This window comes from Eretmochelys imbricata, chromosome 2, assembly GCF_965152235.1.
Source record: "Eretmochelys imbricata isolate rEreImb1 chromosome 2, rEreImb1.hap1, whole genome shotgun sequence".
NCBI lineage: Eukaryota > Metazoa > Chordata > Testudines > Cheloniidae > Eretmochelys > Eretmochelys imbricata.
In genome coordinates this window covers 257288898-257310992 of record NC_135573.1, presented here as the reverse complement: position 1 = coordinate 257310992, position 22095 = coordinate 257288898, and positions in this window count along the sequence as shown.

The following is a 22095-nucleotide window of genomic DNA, read 5'->3' as shown; positions in this document are numbered from 1 at the left end:
AAAGACTTAGGCGCTAACACTGAAATGAAGACCATTACAAAACCCAACAGCGGGTAACATTTTCAAAAGTGCCCAAGTCCCATTGACTTTCAGTGAGACTTGGCTCCTAAATCCATTTTGAAAATTGGACTTAGGTGCCTAAGTCACTCAGGTTACAACTTCTGCCCTTGGTTGACAGTTGATGAGTATAACTTGGGGTAGAATTAGGTCTTCGGGTCTTGGTTTTTTTGTAGGTCTGTTCAGTCTCTTGACTGATAAAAGATCGTCTTGTGCTTGAGGCACAAAACTGGGAGCTAGGAGAGCTATTCCCAGTCCTGTCTCTGATTTGCTTTGTGACTTTGAGTAAGTCACTTAACCTCTGTGCACCTCAGTTTCCTCATCTATTAAATGGGAACAATATTTACCTGACAAATATTGATGCAGCATAATTCAGTAGGTTGTATACAATGCTCTGAGCTCCTCAGCTGGAAGGTGATACACAAAGTAGTGTTCTCTCTGAATCAAATTCTGCTTTCAGTTATACCCATATGGCCCCATTGAGATGAATGGAGTTGCCTCAGCATAAGAGCAATTTAGTCCAGAGCCTACATTCACAGGAAGAAAAATGGCAAAGGTGGCATTAATATGCACAAAAAGGAGCAGGAAAAATGCTGCTTGATTATCTTTAGGAAAATAAAAGGAAGCAAACAAATACAAGGGCTACATCACTAGAAAACACGCTATTAGACTTTAGTAAAGAGAACGAGCTAGCCGAACTCCAGAGGGTTTAGTTGATATCCGTCAGTCGGTCCTGGATGTAGTTCAAACAATGCACCGTTGGTAAGAGTTCTCCCAGGGCTAAATTATAAATACTTGTGTTTTCGCCAAATCCCATCAGCACATTTGTGTAATAGAAAAGCCTGGTGGAACTGCTTGAGGAGGACTCTGGAAGCATGCCCACCAAATTGTTCTTTTTGTAGCAAAACCACAGGCACCAGAGCGCAGATTGTTGTGTGTCTGCTCTGAAGCTGCCTCTAGCTTGCCTCCTCTCAGTTTAAAAAGAAAAAAAAAAGTTGATTCACAGTGAATTAATTTTTAACACATTCCAAGCTCCGAAACAATGCATGCTGAATTGTGATCAGCTAAGGACCCAATCTGGCAATAAACCTGCACTTCAAACACCGGTTGAAGTCAACAGATCTGCCCATGTAAGTATTGTGGGAGTAGAACTCTCTGGTGCTGGTTCTCAGCTTGCCTACGCTGGTGCAAAGGTGGAGACATTTTGCCTGCACCCAGTTTGTGCAATGATTTAACTCAATTGGTTTAAAAACCGATTGTATTAATGAACATCGCTATGTAGTGTACCGGCAAGTGTGTATGTGCACCGCTGCCCTCTGCTGCATGGAATAAAAACTAATGGGCACCAGCTCTAGCAATCTGGCCCGAGCTCCTCTTTAGAGGCCAGTTCTTCCCACCTCTCTCCACTCCCAGGACGCACTGCAGACAGGGCAACGGGCCCCACCCCATTACTTATTGTCCACAATCTCTAACCCTTTAAAGTGAGTTTTCTCAATGGGGTCAGGGCCTCATAGTTTATTTACAATCCTGGAAAGTAAGATAATGCAAATGGTTGGTTGGGGTTTTTTATTCTAGATTTTACATGTACATTCATGCCAAAAAGGTTGCAGGGACTGAGTGGGGTTCACACACAGTCACTCATCCTGGCAGTCGCTGGGGGCTGACTCTGAGGCCAGAGCAACTGTCTTTCCTGAACTGCCACAATGCTCCCCTGCTGCTGGTTCTCAATCTCAGCACTGCTGGTTCTCCCCCACTGCTGGCAGAGCCCTGCTGGGTGTGCGAACAGGAGGCAGATGGCTGCTGCAAGGCCCTGCCAGTAGGAGGGGAGAAGGACTGGGGTCCTAAGAGGAGCAAGCTGGGGACACCTCGCAAGTGCCTGCCCCTGATCTGTCTTCCCAGTCTGTTACCCATTGGAGCTTTGGTCCCATTTCAGGGCCCTGTCCCCCTAATGAACCTGTCCCCTCAGCCCACTCCCTCTGGGGGCCCTCTTTCCGCCCTGGCAGGACTCAGCTCATTTTCCAGTTCACTTTAGGTCAACTTTTCCCTAGCTGGATGAACTGTGCACAGGAAGGAGCTGATCCATCACTGAGCCATGTCAAGGTGAAGCTGTAATGTAGTTTCGTAAGCTTTAGTGCTCTGGTGTGTGTGACACTTTTTGGGGTGAGGTACCCAGGATGAATCACCTGCTTACAGTGTGGGACAGCCCTGTCTGTGCCCATCTGGGGAAACTCGCCCTAGCCATGGGTTCCAGCACCATCGGTGCTCTGCTCTGTGCTCCGCAAACCTTGCTCTCGCTCTACGTAGGCTAGCAATTTACACACCCCAGTTTGCTACACTGGAATGCCCAGTCCTTTACGTTGTGGACACCTGTAACATACCTATCTGCTGCTTCTGTGGAACCAGTGCACCCCCATTCGCTGGGTTCCCCTCAGTTCTACCTTCTTAACACAAATCACTTAAGACAGATTTATAGTAAAACCAAATTGAAGTTTATTTAACAGAGGTAGTCAAATACAAGCAAGTATCAGGATTTGGAAACATAAGGTTACAGGTAAACAACAAACATAAGATGCAAACTATAGCCTATACTTATTAATGAGTGTCTTTCCTGACTAACAAGATGAGCTTAGGGTCAGTTCTTGCAGCGCTTGTCCTGTTTGGGATCCCCTCTTCAGAGAACCCTCCAGGAGTTCATTTGTCTTTGTCAATGCTCAAGTCTCTACCTGGACCAGCCAGTAAACACAGCACTGCCTCTACAGATGTCCATTGTTCTCAACGTTAATTGAGTTAGTCCCGAGGCCCTACCTTGCCTCTGGTGACAAGTCTCACTATTACAGTTTTGCAACCTAATATTCTATATTCTCATAAACTATTTCCCATACAAACATCTCACACTAACCATGACACTAAGTTAGTTCTTAGCTTTGAGCAGAGGCCACACATGACCCCCCTCTGGTGTAATATGGAGAAAATGGTTAGACACTGATGTAAAATACCTGCCAGGCTATGCCTGGGCATGACTGTCACAGTGTATCACTGGTAGCTGATATACATCAGTACTCTCTCGGTTTGCAACTTGGCCAGGTTTTCCCAGGATTGTCCCTTTTTTGAGGTAGCTGTCCTGGGAAATCTGTACGGGTGCACAGTACACTCTGCCAGCTGTCCAGTTTTACAGGTTCAGCATCATTCCGGCTGTTCCTTTTTCGTGTTTGTGTGTGTGTGAGAGAGAGAGAGAGATTCTTTTGTTTTTTTATCGTTAAGTCCCCAAACCTGCATTCCTTATGCAGGCTGGAAATGAAGTGAATTAAACGGCACTGCAGTGGCTATTGCTAACCAAGGAGTGCAGGAGTGGGACCTGCATTTTTATCTCAACAAATATTTGATGTGAAGGTCTGACAGACTATTGGTTGTACATGAAATAGTCGCTGCAATTGTAGCATTGAACGTTGGTGGTGTGCGATTGGTCAACATAACATTGTTTCTGCTGCCTGACTGGATGACTGAAACATCTGTAAACCAGAGGTGGGATATCAAAGTGATTTAAATATGGCCACTAAATGCTTATGCCATGAACCTTCATGCAATACATACTTGCATAACCATTTGAAATACTTTTATTCAGGAGCATTTCTGAAAACAACTCTCTTCTCCTCTCTTTTGCTAGAAACAACCCACGTCCTTAGCAAGTGTTGATCCTGCTGGGAAAGGTTAACTGGGGTCTGCTGACTCACTAAGACAGGTGAAGGTTATTCAACCTGCGTCTAAGGGAGTCGTGATGGGCTTTATAGGGAGCTAGCATTTAGGATGCGGAAATCCTAGGAGCAGCTATTAAGCCTGGTAAGATGGTTTCTGCATTTTGTTTGATAATAAAGTCAAACCCAAGATGGGGTGAGTTTGTACTTTATACAATGCATGGATTATAATTGCAGAACAGGTTGGGAAAGGGAGCTGCTTGCATCTGGCAAATACTCTCCCAGCAAATCTGTGAAATTGATTTGAGTGAGTATTCACAAACCTTTTTTGTAGTTATTTGTGCCACTTTAGGCAGGTTCTTCCTCATCTTAGCTGGCTGAACTAAATTGTGACCTGCAGCCTTGCCTCATAACTTAGATCTTTAAAAACTGTTTTAGTGTCACTTGATTGTATGCTTCGCTGCTTCAGGAGCAAGTTTACCATAACAAGCTTCCTCACTGGGGTAGAGATCAAAGCGTAGGCCAGGGAGGCGGAAGACCTAGTTTCATTCCTAGTTTTCCAATAGAATTTGTATACTTCATTCAGAAAGCCACTTAGGCCAAACTTTTCATAAGTGTCCACTTGAGATGTAGGATTTGACCCCAAGTCAGTGTAAGACTTAGTGCTTGATTGTCAGAGATGCTAAGCAACTGATGTCACCAATAGATGTGGGGGCTCAGAATGACTGGAAATGAGACCTTAAGAGTCTTGAGTTGCCAGAATTAATGGATGCTTTTGAAAATGTTGGTTTTAGCATGTCTGTGCCTTGATTTCCCTGTCTCTATACTGGGAATAAACCAAACTCATGTGGGTATTTTAAGGCCTAATTTATCAGGATTTGTAAAATGCTTTGATTTCCTTAAATGAAAGGAACTACAGAAGTGCAGTTATAATTTTTTGGGTACTGCAATTAAGTTAGTTACCCTAACAGTGAGTACATCCTATTCCTAAAACCATCATTATTTAGCCTCTTATCTGTGACGTAACCTCCCTTGGCAATGCATCTGTCATCTTGGCTCTTTTTTTACTGCACATTGGGAATGAAAGCTTTTGAGATCTTGGCTCTCAGCCATCCCTGCTGACCAGCATGCTGCTGTTGGCAGGCTGTGGTTTTCCTTTTGTGCTAAGGCATGCATATCGATCAATCATTCTCCTTTGCTACTGTCATCCTGTCTCATTGATTTTCATTCTCCTGTATTGAAGAGGAAGCATTCAGTCCACGGAGAATCTACTGACTCTGAAATCTTGCTTTTAGTACCTTTCAGCCAAGCAGTGAATGTAACTAAGCAATGAAGAGCTGTGACTAGCTATTTTGGCTAGCAAGCCCTACAATTTATGCAGGATTCAGTTTGGTTTTGTCTATTACATTTCTGATTCATTGTGGCGACTTTGCCCATCACATGACTTCACATTTTAGCCATTAGCCTCTGATGTGCAATGCTGTCTGCATAGTGTTTTGTTTTTTTTGTTTGTTTGGGTTTTTTTGGGACCCACAGATACGATGCTCACGTCTTCCTAGCTCCCTTTTCCTGCTATATGCTCCAAGAATCCAAGCAACTTCAGGACACTGCCAAGGGGAGGAAAACTGAGGCTTCTTGTGGAAGTTTCCTCTGAATCTTTCTGTTAAACTGCAAGAATCAGGGGGTTCAGGCCTAAGGCCCCAAGATTCCTTGAGATTCTTATGAATCTTGAGAATCTGCTGGACAACAATGGCCATCTGAATAGAAGCCTTGTATTTCTGTGCTGCCTACATGCTCTCCTCTGGCTTCTTGTCAGCTGGCAGGGCTTCTGGGGACAGTAGTCCCTGCAATTTATTTCAAGATCCAGGATGGGAGAGTCTCACAGGAGCAAATGCTGACTCATGTTGTATTTGGTAAAATACAAAGTGCTGATCCTCTCTCCCAAAGGCAAAACAGCACAAAGGCAGCCTCAACATGTAAAAACTTGGTTCTGGTATAATTTATTCTTCTCTCTGTATAATCCCACTGAAACTCTTTATAGTTTGCCCCTATCTGTTTGAAACATTTCTAAACTCCCTTGGAGGACTGCAGTTACAAGTAGTTCCTGGTTTCAGAGTAACAGCCGTGTTAGTCTGTATTCTTCTCTATACAAAATACTTGGTTTCCTTCTCCTACTATCTCTCTGATTCTAGTCCTTTCTAGACTTTATATACACAGAAACTGCCCTAGCTTTTGTAACCAGCAATCAATGAAATAGAAGTTCATGAGTGGGGAGGAAAGGGTGTTAACTATCCAAATTGCATTTTTTTTTAAAGGAGCTCTCTCTGCACTATGTCTAAAGTAATACGGAATGAAAGACAGTTGCACAGCACCATTATGCTATTCCTGTAAAATCACATAATCAGAATCTGTTATCTTAAGGCATTAGCCAGTTTGGCCTCAATTTAGTAACATTCTAAGTTTGGTCACTTCTATGGATAACAAGAATATCTCTTCCCACTACTTATTTCTGGATGGTGAGATTAAATTTTCCTTTTTTTTCTGCTTCATCCTGCTATTCCAAGCTATTTTTATTGCCCCCGCCCCCCAAATAATTTTATCTTCCTTCTGAGTTTGCTAATGAAAAATTCTTTTCTTTTGTTTCAAAGGGGTTGTAAAAGGAGGCATATTGCACTTTCCAGGACCATCAGACCTAATTTAATTTACATAACATATAGTTCTAACAGCAGTTCATACTTCCCACGCTTTATACCACTAATGCAGGAGTTCTCAAACTTCATTGCACCGCAACCCCCTTCTGACAACAAAAATTACTACAGGACCCCAGGAGAGGGAACCGAGGCTTGAGCCCACCCATCCCTTGCTACGCTGGGGCAGGGGCAAAGCCAAAGCCCCATCTCCCCAGGCCGGGGGGCCAAGGCTCAGTTTGAGAACTGCAGCACTAATATTTCACACTGGGGGAATCCCAGGGGCGTGAGATGATAGTTCAGTCCCCCGAGTCCAGGACATTTAATCTTGGGCCTCTAGACTACAAAAGACATGACAATTGTGGTGTACACACTTCCCCATTACACGCTGGAATGAGGCCAACCAACTCCTTGCGCATAGGCCATCAAAGAGCAACATATGTGTCAGTGTTGGATTCATACAAGTGACCAAGAGGTGAAAGGCTTCATAGCCCATTATCAACCCCTCTGAGCCATTCACCTGTCCAGAACGCCTTTCTTAACAAAGAATACCACTTTGTTGAAAATAGCTTGGGAGAAGCCTGTCTCTCACATAATGGGAAGTTGTTCCAAAGATTTTATACCCCAATGGTTAAAACCATGCTGGAATAAATGTGGATAGTCTTTTACAGACTTATTCAAAGACAAACTAATATAAAAGTGTGACTGGGGTCCCAGTGGGGAGCCTTCCAAGGTTACTCAATTAGAGTGAACCCCAAAGAATGGGGCAGACAAACCCCAAAGCTGGTGGATGGTTCAATACTTAGATTTACCAAGCCAGCACTAAACAGCTTGTTATACCTTACTGGTTACTCAGAAGTCCAGACAACACCATTCCCTTGACATAACCCAGCCTCAGGCCTCCATCCAGGTACCCAAGTCAAATATGATGAAGATTTCTGAAAATCTTATTTCATCATATAAAAGAAAAGGTTCTACCAATCCCAAAGGATTGGACACATCACCTCCCAGGCTAACAAATATTCCAGATGTTACCCAAATAAACGTTACAGCCAATTCTTATGAACTCAACTAAAGTTTATTAGAAAAGAAAAGGGAGTATGGTTAAAAAATCAATATACATACAGACATGAGTTCAATTCTTGAGCTTCAGATACACAGCAGAGATGGTGAGCTTTGTAGTTGCAAAGAGTTCCTTTAGAATTTAGTCCACAGGTTATAGTCCAATGTCCAATATCATATCCAGGGTGTGCCAGCTTAACTGGGATCTCATCGTGTGACTCAAACTTCCTCTGATGAAGCTTAAGCAGATCTGAGATAAAAAGGATCAGGACCCAAGGATCTTTTATACAATTTCAGGACTTCTTTGACAAGTTGGAGTCCCTTGGGGAATAACAGACCCTTATTTCCTTAGCATTGTTGTTAATTATTCATACAGATTAACATAAGGCAGTCTATCCATCAGGCGATCATCACTGGTACTTAGCTATACGAATTAACATAAGACAATTGTCTGTTCCTCCACCATTCACTGGGGATTTGCTATACATTTCAAAGAGAAATAAATACAGAGAGATCCCATGTTTATACTTCATTTAAATGCTAGGATGTTCATTTGATCATCAGAATACAGCACTGACAAGGACTGATTACATTGTTGACCCTATTTATATATATGTAAATACACAAAAACACAAACTTTGTCTCCCCACATGTCTTTAAGGGTTGAATTTGAGTCATTTATTTTGCAGGATGTTTAACCCTTTCTGGCCATGGGTCACTAAGATATACTCTTATTCCAATGCAAAATCAAAACTCTATATTTAAGAGCAGTTTGGATGAATGATAGAAAGATTTTGACTTTTTACTTATTTGACATCTAATATCAGATTTGAAGGGAATAGTAAGGCTCCCTCTTTCATAGCGGATTAATCTACTCCACCTGGTACACTCAGCAAGGAAAAATGAACACCAGCTGCAAAATAGAACATACAGGAAGAAGCGACCCATGGCGGGAGGGCCCGAAGGGTCACAATACCCTCCCCAAAATGTTGGTGAGGGGGCAAGGCCAGCAGCTGGGGCGATGAAGGGGCAGGGACAGAGCCTCTCCTCTTCTGGTCATGCTGGCTGGTGCAGCATGCAGCGGCTTCACTCTTCCAGGCAGCCTCTGGCCACGCTGTTTGGGGTCCTAACCTATCGTTTGAGAAGCGCTGCATTAATGTTTCACATTGGGGGAATCCCAGGGGAGTGAGTGTCCCAGGCAGACAGCGTGGCGGGAGGCTGTCCGGGAGAGAGCAGCTGCTGTGTGCTGCGCCCCGGGCAGCGTCCCCAGCAGGCAGTGTGGCAGGAGGCTCCCTGGGAAAGAGCAGCCACTATGTGCCATGCCATGGGTAGCGTCCCTGGCAGGCAGCGTGGCCAGAGGCTTCCTGGGAGAGAGCATTAGTGGCTCCATGCATGCCAGGGGGACTGGAATAGATCCTCCACCGCCAGGTACGTGAGATGGGGAGAAGGTGGGGCTCCTGGGCTGGGGGTGGGGATCATGTGGGGAGCGGGGCAGGGAGTCACATGAGGGGTCACGGGGAGGGGTGGGGACGAGTCACGTGGGGGGGTCACATGGGGAGGTCATGTGCCCCACTTTAGCTGGTGCCTCCTTTGTGTCCCTCCCTCGCCTGTCACTTAAAACTATGGATACATTTTCAGTGAAGCAAGTAGGCAGAGAGAATGTAATGTTTGTTAACTGGGAGGAGGTGGGGATGTGATAAGGGGAAACTGCAGAACAGAGTAAGAGCAAAATCTGGATCCCATAAACTTACTCTGAGAACCAGAATGCACCTGTTCAAACCTGGCATTTGGCTACTTCAAAGTGACCTCAAAGGTGAATTTAAAAGCACTTAGTACACTAGCATAGAATGCAATGAATGACTGGGGGTACTCAATATTACACAGAATAGTCGGTGCAAACCTATTTAGTAGTTTAGGCTTGCATTTGGCTTATGTTTTGAAAACATTCTGCCGAGCTGATTGTAAGAACAGTGCATTGGTTGGAGGATTTTAAAGCAAGGCTCTTTGCTGCACTGTCCAATCCGAGTCTTACCATTTTCTCAAGAACAAACAAAGCACACATGATCCGAGAGAGCCCAGGAGATAAAGTGCATTCCTGGCTTTGTTGGCTACAGAGCAAACTGCAATGTAATTTGTTTAAATAATCATCCACAATTTGAGGGAGTAAGTTCCCTTCAGTAAGCCTGAAAGGATTTCCATCAGTGAAGAACAGCATGCAAATTTCGTACTGAAACAAGGTCAGGCATTCTGCTTGCCAATGCACACTTGCACTATTATGAATGCAATAAGACAGGCATTGTTAGTTTCCCTCTTGCTTTCGTAAACCATGACCGTACTGAGCAGTTCAGTAAGCACATTAACTACTATTGTTTGTGAGAATCATGGTAGCTAATGCACAGTCACTTATAAACACTGGTTTATAGTCCCTTAAAAAGCTTTTAACTAGAAAAGTGGTAGCAAGTTCCATGGCCCTAAACCACAACTGAACTGTAAACACTAGATATCTCTGTATGGCTGTCTTGAAAGAGCAACTCTTTAACTCTAGCTAAAGGATAAAGTATACATGAATAGTAGGATGATGTAGGAAATGCCTGAATTAGCAAGATGGAGTTACATCAAATTAGCTTTGTACATGCTAGAAGTTGCATCCCTATAGTGCCCCTGGTGATAATAAAACCTTGTACTTGTTCTCTCTACCCAGAGTTCCTACATATATTAATTCTTACAACATCCTTGTGTTAAATACTAAGATCATTATATCACAACTATATTATCTCTGCGATGGAGTCTAACATCATTATAACAGATGGGGAAACTGAGGCACAAGGAGGGGGAAGGGTTGAATTGTGCCATTAAACCACAGGCTTGCATTGAGGCAGTGTGGAACTGTCCCTCCTTTTGGGGAATGGCAGGAGGCATTCAGGAGAGCACAGGTGGTAGGGGAGCTCCTTGTTCTCTATTGTACACGCATGTAAGGGTCACCCACCATGTGACACTAAGTGTCTTGCCCAAGGTCATGCCCTAAGTCAGTGTCAAAATCAGGGAAAGGACTCACAAGTCCTGACTCCTGGTCCTCTGCTCTCATCACTGAACAATAGACCCCCCCATATGGTAAACATGGTAACCCCAGATATAAGACCTCCTTTTGCAAGGAGGATGAACTGTACCACTCTTGAGTATCCCTTAAAGCCTGGCACAGAATGGAGGTTCAGGGGCAGAAGGTTACTACTCCATTTCAGATTTTGATTAAGATTTAGGGGTATTATTATGACAAAACATTTACACAGCAACATAACTTCACCAGCTGCTTTACAAACAGAGATAAAATACACTTCCCCTGCCCTCAAGAGCTGACAATCAAAACGAGACCAGACAAAACACAGCACAGAATACCAGCTCAGGAGAAGTTGAGCAAGGGGAATATTAATGATGAGATGTCGGGACATTGCTTGAAGTTTTGAAATTGCATAAGGGTTATGATTTTCCCCCTCCTTTTTTTAGACTGTACCAATTCTGGTTAAAAACAGATATTTGAACTAATGCCACTGCAATTTCTGACTTTTGAGGAGTTAAAGAAAGAGAGCTTGGAGTCATTGTAGACTGTTCTTTGAAAACATCCACCCAATTTTTTTAAAAGGCTCCAGAGGCGATCCCAACAATTGCAGTCCAGTAAGCCTAACTTCAGTACCAGTCAACTGGATTGAAACTATAGTAAAGAACAGAATTATCAGATACAGAGCTGAACATGGTTTGTTGGGGGAAGAGTCAATGTGGTTTTTGTAAAGGGAAATCATGTCTTGCCAATCTACTAGAATTCTTTGAGAGGGCCAACAAGCGTGACGACAAGGGTGATCCAGTGGATATAGCGTACTTAGATTTTCAAAAAGCTTTTGAGAAGGTCCCTCCCCAAAGACTCTTAAGCAAAGTAACTTGTCATGGGAGAAGAGGGAATGTCCTCTCCTGGATCAGTAACTGGTTAAAAGATAGGAAACAAAGAGTAGGAATAAATGATCATTTTTCAGACTGGAGAGCGGTAAATAGTGGTATTCCCCCAGAGGTCTGTATGGGGACCAGTACTGTTTAACATATTAATAAATGATTTGGAAAAAGGGATAAACAGTGAGGTGGCAAAATTTGCAGATGATACAAAACTACTCAAGATAGTTAAGTATAAAGCAGACTGCGAAGAGTTACAAAGGGATCTCACAAAACTGAGTGACTGGGAACAAAATGGAAGATGAAATTCATCGTTGATAAATGCAAAGTAATGCACATTGGAAAACATAATCCTAACTCTCTCTCTCTAAAATGATGGGGTCTAAATTAGCTGTTGCCACTCACAAAAGCGATCGTGGAGTCTCTGTGGATAGTTCTCTGAAAACATCCACTCAATGGGCAGCATCAGTCAAAAAAGATAATAGAATGTTGGGAATCATTAGGAAAGGGATGGATAATAAGACAGAAAATATCAAATTGCCTCTATATAAACCCATGGTATGCCCACATCTTGAATACTGCGTGCAGATCTGATTGCCCCCTCGTAAAAAAGTTACATTGGAATCGGAAAAGGTACAGAGCAGGGCAACAAAAATGATGAGGGGTATGGAACAGCTTCTGTATGGGAGAGATTATAAAGATTGGGCCTGTTCAGCTTGGAGAAAAGATGACTAAGAGGGGATATGATAGAGATCTATAAAATCATGACTGGTGTGAAGAAAGCAAATAAGGAAGTGTTATTTACTCCTTCTCATAACACAAGAACTAGAGGTCATCCAATGAAATTAATAGACAGCAGTTTTAAAACAAGCAAGGAAAAGTATTTTTTCACACAACGCACAGTCAACCTGTGAAACTCCTTGCCAGAGGACGTTGTGAAGGCCAAGACTATACAAGAGCTCAAAAAGAGCTGGATAGGTCCATCAATGGCTATTAGCTAGGATGGCCAGGGATGCAAAACCATGATCTGAAGTGTCCCAGAAGTTGGGAATTGGCGACAGGGGATGGATCACTTGATAATTACCTGTTCTGTTCATTCACTCTGTAGCACCTGGCATTGGCCGCTGTCGGAAGACAGGACTGTGGTCTAGATCAATGGTTCTCAACCAGGGGTCCGGGGCCCCCTAGGGGGCCTCAAGCAGGTTTCAGGGGGGCCTCCAAGCAGGGCCAGCATTAGACAGCCAAAGCCCTACCGCATGGGGCTGAAGCCCAGGTCCCTGAGCCCGGCCATCAGGGGCTGAAGCTGAAGCCTGAGCAATGTAGCAGGCAACTGCCCTGCTTGCTACCCGCTAATGCCGGCTGTCAAGGTTCCTCCCCCACTCTGAACTCTAGGGTACAGATGTGGGGACCTGCATGAAAAACCTCCTAAGCTTATCTTTACCAGCTTAGGTCAAAACTTCCCCAAGGTACAAAATATTCCACCCGTTGTCCTTGGACTGGCCACTACCACCAAACTAATACTGGTTACTGGGGAAGAGCTGTTTGGACGCATCCTTCCCCCCAAAATACTTCCCAAAACCTTGCACCCCACTTCCTGGACAAGGTTTGGTAAAAAGCCTCACCAATTTGCCTAGGTGACTACAGACCCAGACCCTTGGATCTTAAGAACAATGAACAATCCTAACAACCCTTGCACCCCCCCTTTCCTGGGAAATGTTGGATAAAAAGCCTCACCAATTTGCATAGGTGACCACAGACCCAAACCCTTGGATCTGAGAACAATGAAAAAGCATTCAGTTTTCTTACAAGAAGACTTTTAATAAAAATAGAAGTAAATAGAAATGAAGAAATCCCCCCTGTAAAATCAGGATGGTAGATATCTTACAGGGTAATTAGATTCAAAAACATAGAGAACCCCTCTAGGCAAAACCTTAAGTTACAAAAAAGATACACAGACAGAAATAGTTATTCTATTCAGCACAATTCTTTTCTCAGCCATTTAAAGAAATCATAATCTAACACATACCTAGCTAGATTACTTACTAAAAGTTCTAAGACTCCATTCCTGGTCTATCCCCGACAAAGACCAGCATATAGACAGACCCACAGACCCTTTGTTTCTCTCCCTCCTCCCAGCTTTTGAAAGTATCTTGTCTCCTCATTGGTCATTTTGGTCAGGTGCCAGCGAGGTTACCTTTAGCTTCTTAACCCTTTACAGGTGAGAGGAGCTTTCCCCTGGCCAGGAGGGATTTCAAAGGGGTTTACCCTTCCCTTTATATTTATGACACGCCTCCCAAATCTCAGCTAGGGTGAAACACTGGCTGGGATTTCTTCCTGGAGCTCTAGGAAAAACAGAGTTAATAAGACACATGCATCTCTAAATATACTAACTACCAAGTACATAAAGACTAACAATATTTTCCACATCTCAAGGACGATTTTAACCAGTTGATTCTGGGAAACTTTCACGGGAGAGTGCATCAGCCACTTTGTTAGAAGCTCCTGAGATGTGTTGGATGTCGAAATCAAAATCTTGGAGAGCTAAACTCCACCGAAGAAGTTTTTTGTTAGTTTCCTTGACGGTGTGAAGCCACTTCAGTGCAGCATGGTCGGTTTGCAGGTGGAAACGCCGTCCCCAAACATATGGGCGTAGCTTTTCCAGAGCGTAGACAATGGCGTAACATACTTTTTCAGTGACTGACCAGTTGCTTTCCCTCTCAGACAGTTTTTTGCTGAGAAACACTACAGGGTGGAATTCTTGATCAGGTCCTTTCTGCATTAAAACTGCTCCCACACCATGCTCGGATGCGTCTGTGGTTACTAGGAACGGTTTGTCAAAGTCTGGGGCCCTTAGTACAGGGTCAGACATGAGTGTCGCTTTAAGCTTGTTAAAGGCCTTCTGACACTTTCCGGTCCACTGAACAGCATTTGGCTGTTTCTTTTTGGTTAGGTCTGTCAGTGGGGCAGCGATTTGGCTGTAGTGCGGTACAAATGGTCTGTAATAACCGGCCAAGCCTAAGAAGGATTGAACCTGTTTCTTTGACTTTGGGACAGGCCACTTTTGGATAGCATCCACTTTGGCCTGTAGGGGGCTGACAGTTCCTTGACCCACCTGGAGTCCAAGGTAAGTCACTCTGTTTAGGCCTATTTGACACTTCTTAGCCTTAACAGTTAGTCCTGCCTCCCTTATGCGCTCAAGGACTTTTTGTAGATGTTCCAGGTGGTCTGCCCAGGAATCCGAAAATATGGCCACATCGTCAAGGTAGGCGACTGCATATTCTCCTAATCCCGCTAGGAGACCATCTACAAGTCTTTGGAAAGTGGCGGGTGCATTTCGCAGCCCGAAAGGGAGTACATTAAATTCATACAGCCCGAGATGTGTGGTGAAGGCTGACCTTTCCTTGGCAGATTCATCTAGCGGTACCTGCCAGTACCCCTTGGTTAAGTCCAAGGTAGAGATGAACTGGGCCCGTCCCAGTTTCTCTAATAGTTCATCTGTGCGTGGCATTGGATAGTTGTCTGGGCGAGTTACAGCATTTAGCTTACGGTAGTCCACGCAAAAAGGTATTTCCCCATCTGGTTTGGGAACTAGAACCACTGGAGATGCCCATGCACTTTCAGAGGGGCGGATTACACCCATCTGTAACATATCCTGGATCTCCCGGTCTATAGCAGTTTTAGCTTGAGGAGACACGCGGTAAGGTTGGACCCTAACTGGGTGAGCATTACCTGTGTCAATGGAGTGGTATGCCCGTTCAGTCAGTCCTGGGGTGGCTGAGAACGTTGGCGCGTAGCTAGTGCACAGCTCCTGGATCTGCTGTCGCTGCATACGCCCAAGGGTCATGGAGAGGTTCACCTCTTCCACACCACCACCACATTTCCCTTCGTAGTAGACACCTTCGGGCCAACTCAGCGTCGTCTCCTCCGTGGGCTGTAAACTGACAAACCTTTAATTCTCTGGAATAAAAGGGCTTTAGAGAATTAATATGGTACACCTTAGGCTTTCGGTTGGAGGTGGGGAATGCTATGAGATAATTAACAGCTCCCAGGCGCTCCTGGACCGTGAATGGCCCTTCCCACGATGCTTCCATTTTATGGGCCTGGAGCGCCTTTAAGACCATGACCTGGTCTCCTACTTTGAAGGAACGCTCTCTGGCATGTTTATCATACCAGGCTTTTTGCTCTTTTTGAGCATCCTGTAAGTTTTTTCTAGCAAGGGCTAAAGAGGTTCGGAGGGTGTTTTGTAGGTTGGTTACAAAGTTCCTGGAGAAGGTGTAAATCCCTCCCATTGCTGCTTCACCAACTGCAATGGCCCCTTAACCTCACGGACATATACAAGTTCAAATGGGGAAAACCCTAAACTGGGATGTGGTACAGCTCTGTAGGCAAAGAGCAACTGCTGCAACACTAGGTCCCAATCATTGGAGTGCTCATTTACGAATTTACGTATCATGGCCCCCAAAGTTCCATTAAACTTCTCCACCATGCCATTTGTTTGATGGTGGTAAGGAGTGGCAACCAAGTGATTTACCCCATGAGCTTCCCAAAGGTTTTTCATAGTTCCTGCCAGGAAATTAGTCCCTGCATCTGTGAGGATGTCGGAGGGCCAACCTACCCTGGCAAAAAATGTCTGCTAGTGCCTGGCATACACTTTTAGCCCTGGTGTTGCTTAGAGCTACTGCTTCCGGCCCTCGGGTGGCAAAATCCATGAAAGTCAGTATGTACTGCTTTCCTCTGGCTGTATTTTTCGGAAAAGGACCCAGAATATCCACAGCTACTCGCTGAAATGGAACTTCAATGATGGGGAGTGGCTGGAGAGGGGCTTTGACCTGGTCTTGGGGTTTTCCCACTCTTTGGCACACCTCACAAGACTGGACATAGGTAGAAACATCCTTGCCCATTCCCTCACAGTGGAATGACCCCCCCAAACGGTCTTTGGTCCTGTTCACCCCAGCATGGCCACTAGGGTGATCGTGGGCTAAGCTCAAGAGCTTGGCCCGGTATTTAGTTGGAACTACCAACTGTCTCTGAGGATGCCAGTCTTCCTGGTGTCCCCCAGAAAGAGTTTCCTTGTATAAAAGTCCTCTTTCTACAACAAACCTGGATCGATTAGAAGAGCTGAGAGGCGGGGGGTTGCTCCGTGCCGCCGTCCAAGCTCTCTGGAGGCTTTCATCTGCTTCCTGTTCGGTATGGAACTGTTCCCTTGATGCTGGAGACATCAGTCCCTCATTGGATTGTGGACCTAGGCTTGGTCCCTCTGGAAGCGATATAGGGGATGGAGCTGTTTCTGTTGACTGTGAACCGCTCTCCGCTGGTGCACTATGTTGGGGTTCAGGCTCCGGCTGAGCCTCTTGTGTAGGGTTATCGGCTGCTGCCAGTTCAGGTTCGGTGGGGCCCTCTGATGTTGAGGTTGCAAGTACTGGATTCAGTGCTGACACTGGGTCTGGTGTTGGTTGTTCGGCTGGTTCCGGTTCTGGGACTGGTTCCGTCTGGGTCTCTGGGACTGGATCCACTACTGCTGTTGCAGACATTGGCCTGGGGTCCGGGTCCATCACCTCTGACCGGGTCCTGATAGAAGTTTCCGGAACAGAGCTAGGCCTCACGGCTTGTTTAGCCTGGCTGCGGGTGACCGTTCCCACCCTCTTGGCCTGCTTCACATGATTGGCCAAGTCTTCCCCCAGCAGCATGGGGATGGGATAATCATCATAGACTGCAAAAGTCCACATTCCTGACCAGCCCTTGTACTGGACAGGCAACTTGGCTGTGGGCAAATTGAAAGAGTTGGACTTGAAGGGTTGAATCGTCACTTGGATCTCTGGGTTGATTAAACTGGGGTCCACTAAGGAAGCACGGATAGCTGACACTTGTGCTCCGGTGTCCCTCCACGCGGTGACCTTCTTCCCGCCCACACTCACAGTTTCCCTCCGCTCCAAGGGTATCTGGGAGGTATCTGGGCCTGTGGACCTCTGGTGTGATTCCAGTGCAATGAACTGTAATGTGTTGGGGTTCTTGGGGCAGTTGGCCTTTACATGCCCCAGCTCGTTACATTTAAAACATCGTCCAGCTGACGGGTCACTGGGGCGAGGAGGGTTGCTGGAGAACGGGGTGGTGGGACGATAAGGGGTCTGGAGGGTTCTTTGGGAGGTAGGTGGGGCTTTGGGCGGCCCCCAGTATTAGGGTGTGGTCTGGGGTGGTCCCTTCTGGTCTCCGCTCCAACTGCGACCAGTTTTCTTCTTCTCTGCCACCTCCACCCATCTAGCTCCAATCTCTCCTGCCTCGATTACAGTTTTGGGTTTCCCATCTAGGATGTATCTTTCTATTTCCTCAGGAACACCCTCTAAGAATTGTTCCATTTGCATTAGGAAGGGCAAATTTACTGGAGATTCAACACTTGCTCCTGATATCCAGGCATCCCAATGTTTCACAATGTGGTAGGCATGTCGGGTAAATGACATATCTGGTTTCCACCTTAGGGCTCTGAACCTCCAACGAGACTGCTAGGGTGTTATCCCCATTCTGACTCTCGCCTTGGATTTAAACAGTTCATACTTGTTCATGTGTTCTTTAGGCATTTCAGCTGCCACCTCAGCTAAGGGTCCACTGAGCTGCGGCCTCAGCTCTACCATGTATTGGTCAGTAGAGATGTTGTACCCAAGGCAGGCCCTTTCGAAGTTTTCTAAGAAGGCCTCAGTATCGTCACCTGCCTTGTAGGTGGGGAACTTTCTGGGATGGGAAGTGGTACCTGGAGAAGGATTGCTAGGGTTTGTTGGTATATTCTGCTGGGCCTTTATCCTCTCCACCTCCTCCACATGCTTCCTCTCTTTTTCCTTCTCCTCCTCCACATGCTTCCTCTCTTTTTCCTTCTCCTCCTCCACATGCTTCCTTGCCTCCATTTCCCTCTTGTGGGCAGCCTCCTGTACCTCCTTCTCCAGCCGCATGAGTTCTATCTGTCTTTCATGTTCCCTTTGTTTTTCCTCAGCCTGAAATTTGGCTAATTCCAGCTGTAGTCGAGCTGCGGATTTGGTCATTCTAACCTCTCTGTTTTTAACTAACTTTACACCCGAGGTTTAGAAATAAACAAACAAAACTTGGCTGTAAAATTTTGCTGTGCTGGAATAGAATACCTATTCTCTGATAGTGATTGTCAGCCTACAGAAAAAGACAATTCCCTTGTCTCTGCTCTGGGCCCAAATTAAAGCAAAAAATCTCCAACTACTTAGAAACCTGCTTACCCAGCCCAAAGAAAAAGCAAATGGGTAGAACACACACCCCCTATTTACTTTTAGGAAGAAAAGAAAAAAAAAACCTCTGGGTTGGAAGACTGTGAATTTCCCTGCAGGAGTTAAGTACCCTGCCTCCAGGCAAAGAAAACCTGCAATTCACAAGATAATCCCCTTTTGTCTCTGCTTGGCCACAAAGCAGAGAAAAAATAAGATGCTTTCAGTTTCAGCTGCTTTCTGGACTTCCTTTCCAAAGGAAAAAAAAATTTCCTTTTTAAAATCTGTATTTCTATTTCAAAAAATCTCAACTGGATCTCAAAATGATTTCAGGTTAATCCCACCACTATGCCACCGTGTCAAGGTTCCTCCCCCACTCTGAACTCTAGGGTACAGATGTGGGGACCTGCATGAAAAACCTCCTAAGCTTATCTTTACCAGCTTAGGTCAAAACTTCCCCAAGGTACAAAATATTCCACCCGTTGTCCTTGGACTGGCCGCTACCACCACCAAACTAATACTGGTTACTGGGGAAGAGCTGTTTGGACGCGTCCTTCCCCCCAAAATACTTCCCAAAACCTTGCACCCCACTTCCTGGACAAGGTTTGGTAAAAAGCCTCACCAATTTGCCTAGGTGACTACAGACCCAGACCCTTGGATCTTAAGAACAATGAACAATCCTAACAACCCTTGCACCCCCCCTTTCCTGGGAACTGTTGGATAAAAAGCCTCACCAATTTGCATAGGTGACCACAGACCCAAACCCTTGGATCTGAGAACAATGAAAAAGCATTCAGTTTTCTTACAAGAAGACTTTTAATAAAAATAGAAGTAAATAGAAATGAAGAAATCCCCCCTGTAAAATCAGGATGGTAGATATCTTACAGGGTAATTAGATTCAAAAACATAGAGAACCCCTCTAGGCAAAACCTTAAGTTACAAAAAAGATACACAGACAGAAATAGTTATTCTATTCAGCACAATTCTTTTCTCAGCCATTTAAAGAAATCATAATCTAACACATACCTAGCTAGATTACTTACTAAAAGTTCTAAGACTCCATTCCTGGTCTATCCCCGACAAAGACCAGCATATAGACAGACCCACAGACCCTTTGTTTCTCTCCCTCCTCCCAGCTTTTGAAAGTATCTTGTCTCCTCATTGGTCATTTTGGTCAGGTGCCAGCGAGGTTACCTTTAGCTTCTTAACCCTTTACAGGTGAGAGGAGCTTTCCCCTGGCCAGGAGGGATTTCAAAGGGGTTTACCCTTCCCTTTATATTTATGACACCGGCCCTGGCTTTTATATGCAGAAAACCAGTTATCGTGGCACAGGTGGGCTGTGGCATTTTTATAGCGTGTGTGGGGGGGGAGGGGCTCAGAAAGAAAAAGGTTGAGAACCCCTGATCTAGATGGACCATTGGTTTGACCCAGTGTTCTTATGTAATGTGCCATGGAAATCAAAGACGCTCAGAGAATGTTGGACATCATTAGGAAAGGGTTAGCTAATAAAACAGAAAATATCATAATGCCACTGTATAAATCCATGGTATTCCCACACCTTAAATACTGCATACAGTTCTGGTCACCCCATCTCAAAAACAATATATTACAATTGGAGGAAGTACAGAGAAGGGCAACAAAAGTGGTTAGGAATATGGAACAGCTTCCATGTGAGGAGAGATTAAAAAGAGTGGGACTGTTCAGTTTAGAAAAGAGACGACTAAGGGGGGATACGACAGAGGTCTATAAAATCATGAGTGGTGTGAAGAAAGTGACTAGGGAAGTGTTATTTACCCCTTCACTTAACACAAGAACTAGAGGTCACTTGATGAGTTTAATAGGCAGCAGGTTTAAAACAAACCAAAGGAAGTACTACTTCACACAATGCACAATTAATCTGTGGAACTTGTTACTATGGGATGTTGTGAAACCCAAAAGTATATCTGGGTTCAAAAAAAGAATTAGATAAATTCATGGAGGATCGGTTCAACGGCTATTAGCCAAGATAGTCAGGGACACAACCCCATGCTCTGGGTGTCCCTAAGCCTCTGACTGCCAGAAGCTAGGGCAGGATGACAGAGGGAAAAAGGGTGCATATGGATTACAGGAGTCCCCTGATTCTGGTATCTATATAATAGTTCACCAAAGGTACTGAAAGCCTGTGTCACACTGGTTATTATAATAATTGCAAAATGTATGTATGGATAAGATGTAAGGTGTTATGTATGTATACTGGAAATTATATGTTCTTAAGGGGGGCTGATCACCAAAGGTGATAAAGAAATTTGTTTTGGGCAGGAGATGCTTATCTATCTGTCTGACTATGTGTAAATCCTGTATTGTCTGCCTCACTGAGTCTGAGCAAAATGCTAATCAAATGTGGAAATATGCTAATCAAGAGATTGCAGAAATCTACAGGAAAGGACCTCTGCAGGGAAGCAGCAGTGAGGTGTCCCATTTTCAAGCAAAGACAATGGATTGTTTGGGTTAACTTGGGGTACAGAGCTTCTTTTGCCAAGGTGGCAAGCTGCCAACGACTTGTCTCATGATCAGAAGATCACAGCTAAGTCTGGCTGTTAAGTACTCTAAGAAAGATTTTGGGTGAGCTAAACTTCAATAGACAAAAGGTAACTTGTTAATAAAGTTTAGGCTCTAGAAGATGAGTTATGGTTTTATTTTATATGATACTTTTTGTTTCCAATTCTCCTACTTGCCATCACTAGACTCTCTAAGCTTTGTTAAATAAACATCTTCTTGCTTTCACTAAAAACATATCTAAGGGCTGTGTTTTAAGAGGAGCAGTGATTTGAGGTGACTGGCAAGCTGGGGTGTACTGTTCTTCTGGGAACAGTGAGTCTGTGGATTCTGCATGTGTCCAGTGGATCCGGGCTAGACACTCCAGGGAGACACTCAGGGTTTCTGTACACAGCAAATAAATATCTGCAGTGCTGGCCCGTGCCAGCCAACTTGGGCTTGCAGCGCTAGTGCTGCAGGGCCGTTTCACTGCTGTGTAGACTTCCTGGCTTAGGCTGGAGCTTGAGCTCTGGGAGCCTCCCACCTTGCAGGGTCCTAAAGCCTGGGCTCCAGCCTGAGCCCAGAAATCTACACAGCAATGAAACAGCCCTGCAGCCCAAATCCCATGATCCCAAGTTGGCTGGCACAGGCCAGCTATGGGTTTTTCTTTGCTGTGTAAACACCCCCTTAGAGGACTCAAGGCTTGGAGTCTGGCTATTGCTAACCTGTAAAGAAGGAATGGAGCCTGTTTAGGCCTGAAGGGCAGTGCTTGTGTTGCCAGAGAAATTGGGGAGCTGACCCACAGCAGGTGTACGCAAGGTTTCCTCCTGGGTGCCTCACAACCCTTCGTACTTCCAGGAAACATCACAAGCTCCACCAATGTATAACCTGGTACAGACAATTCCTTCCATAATATGTTTAGCTGATCAC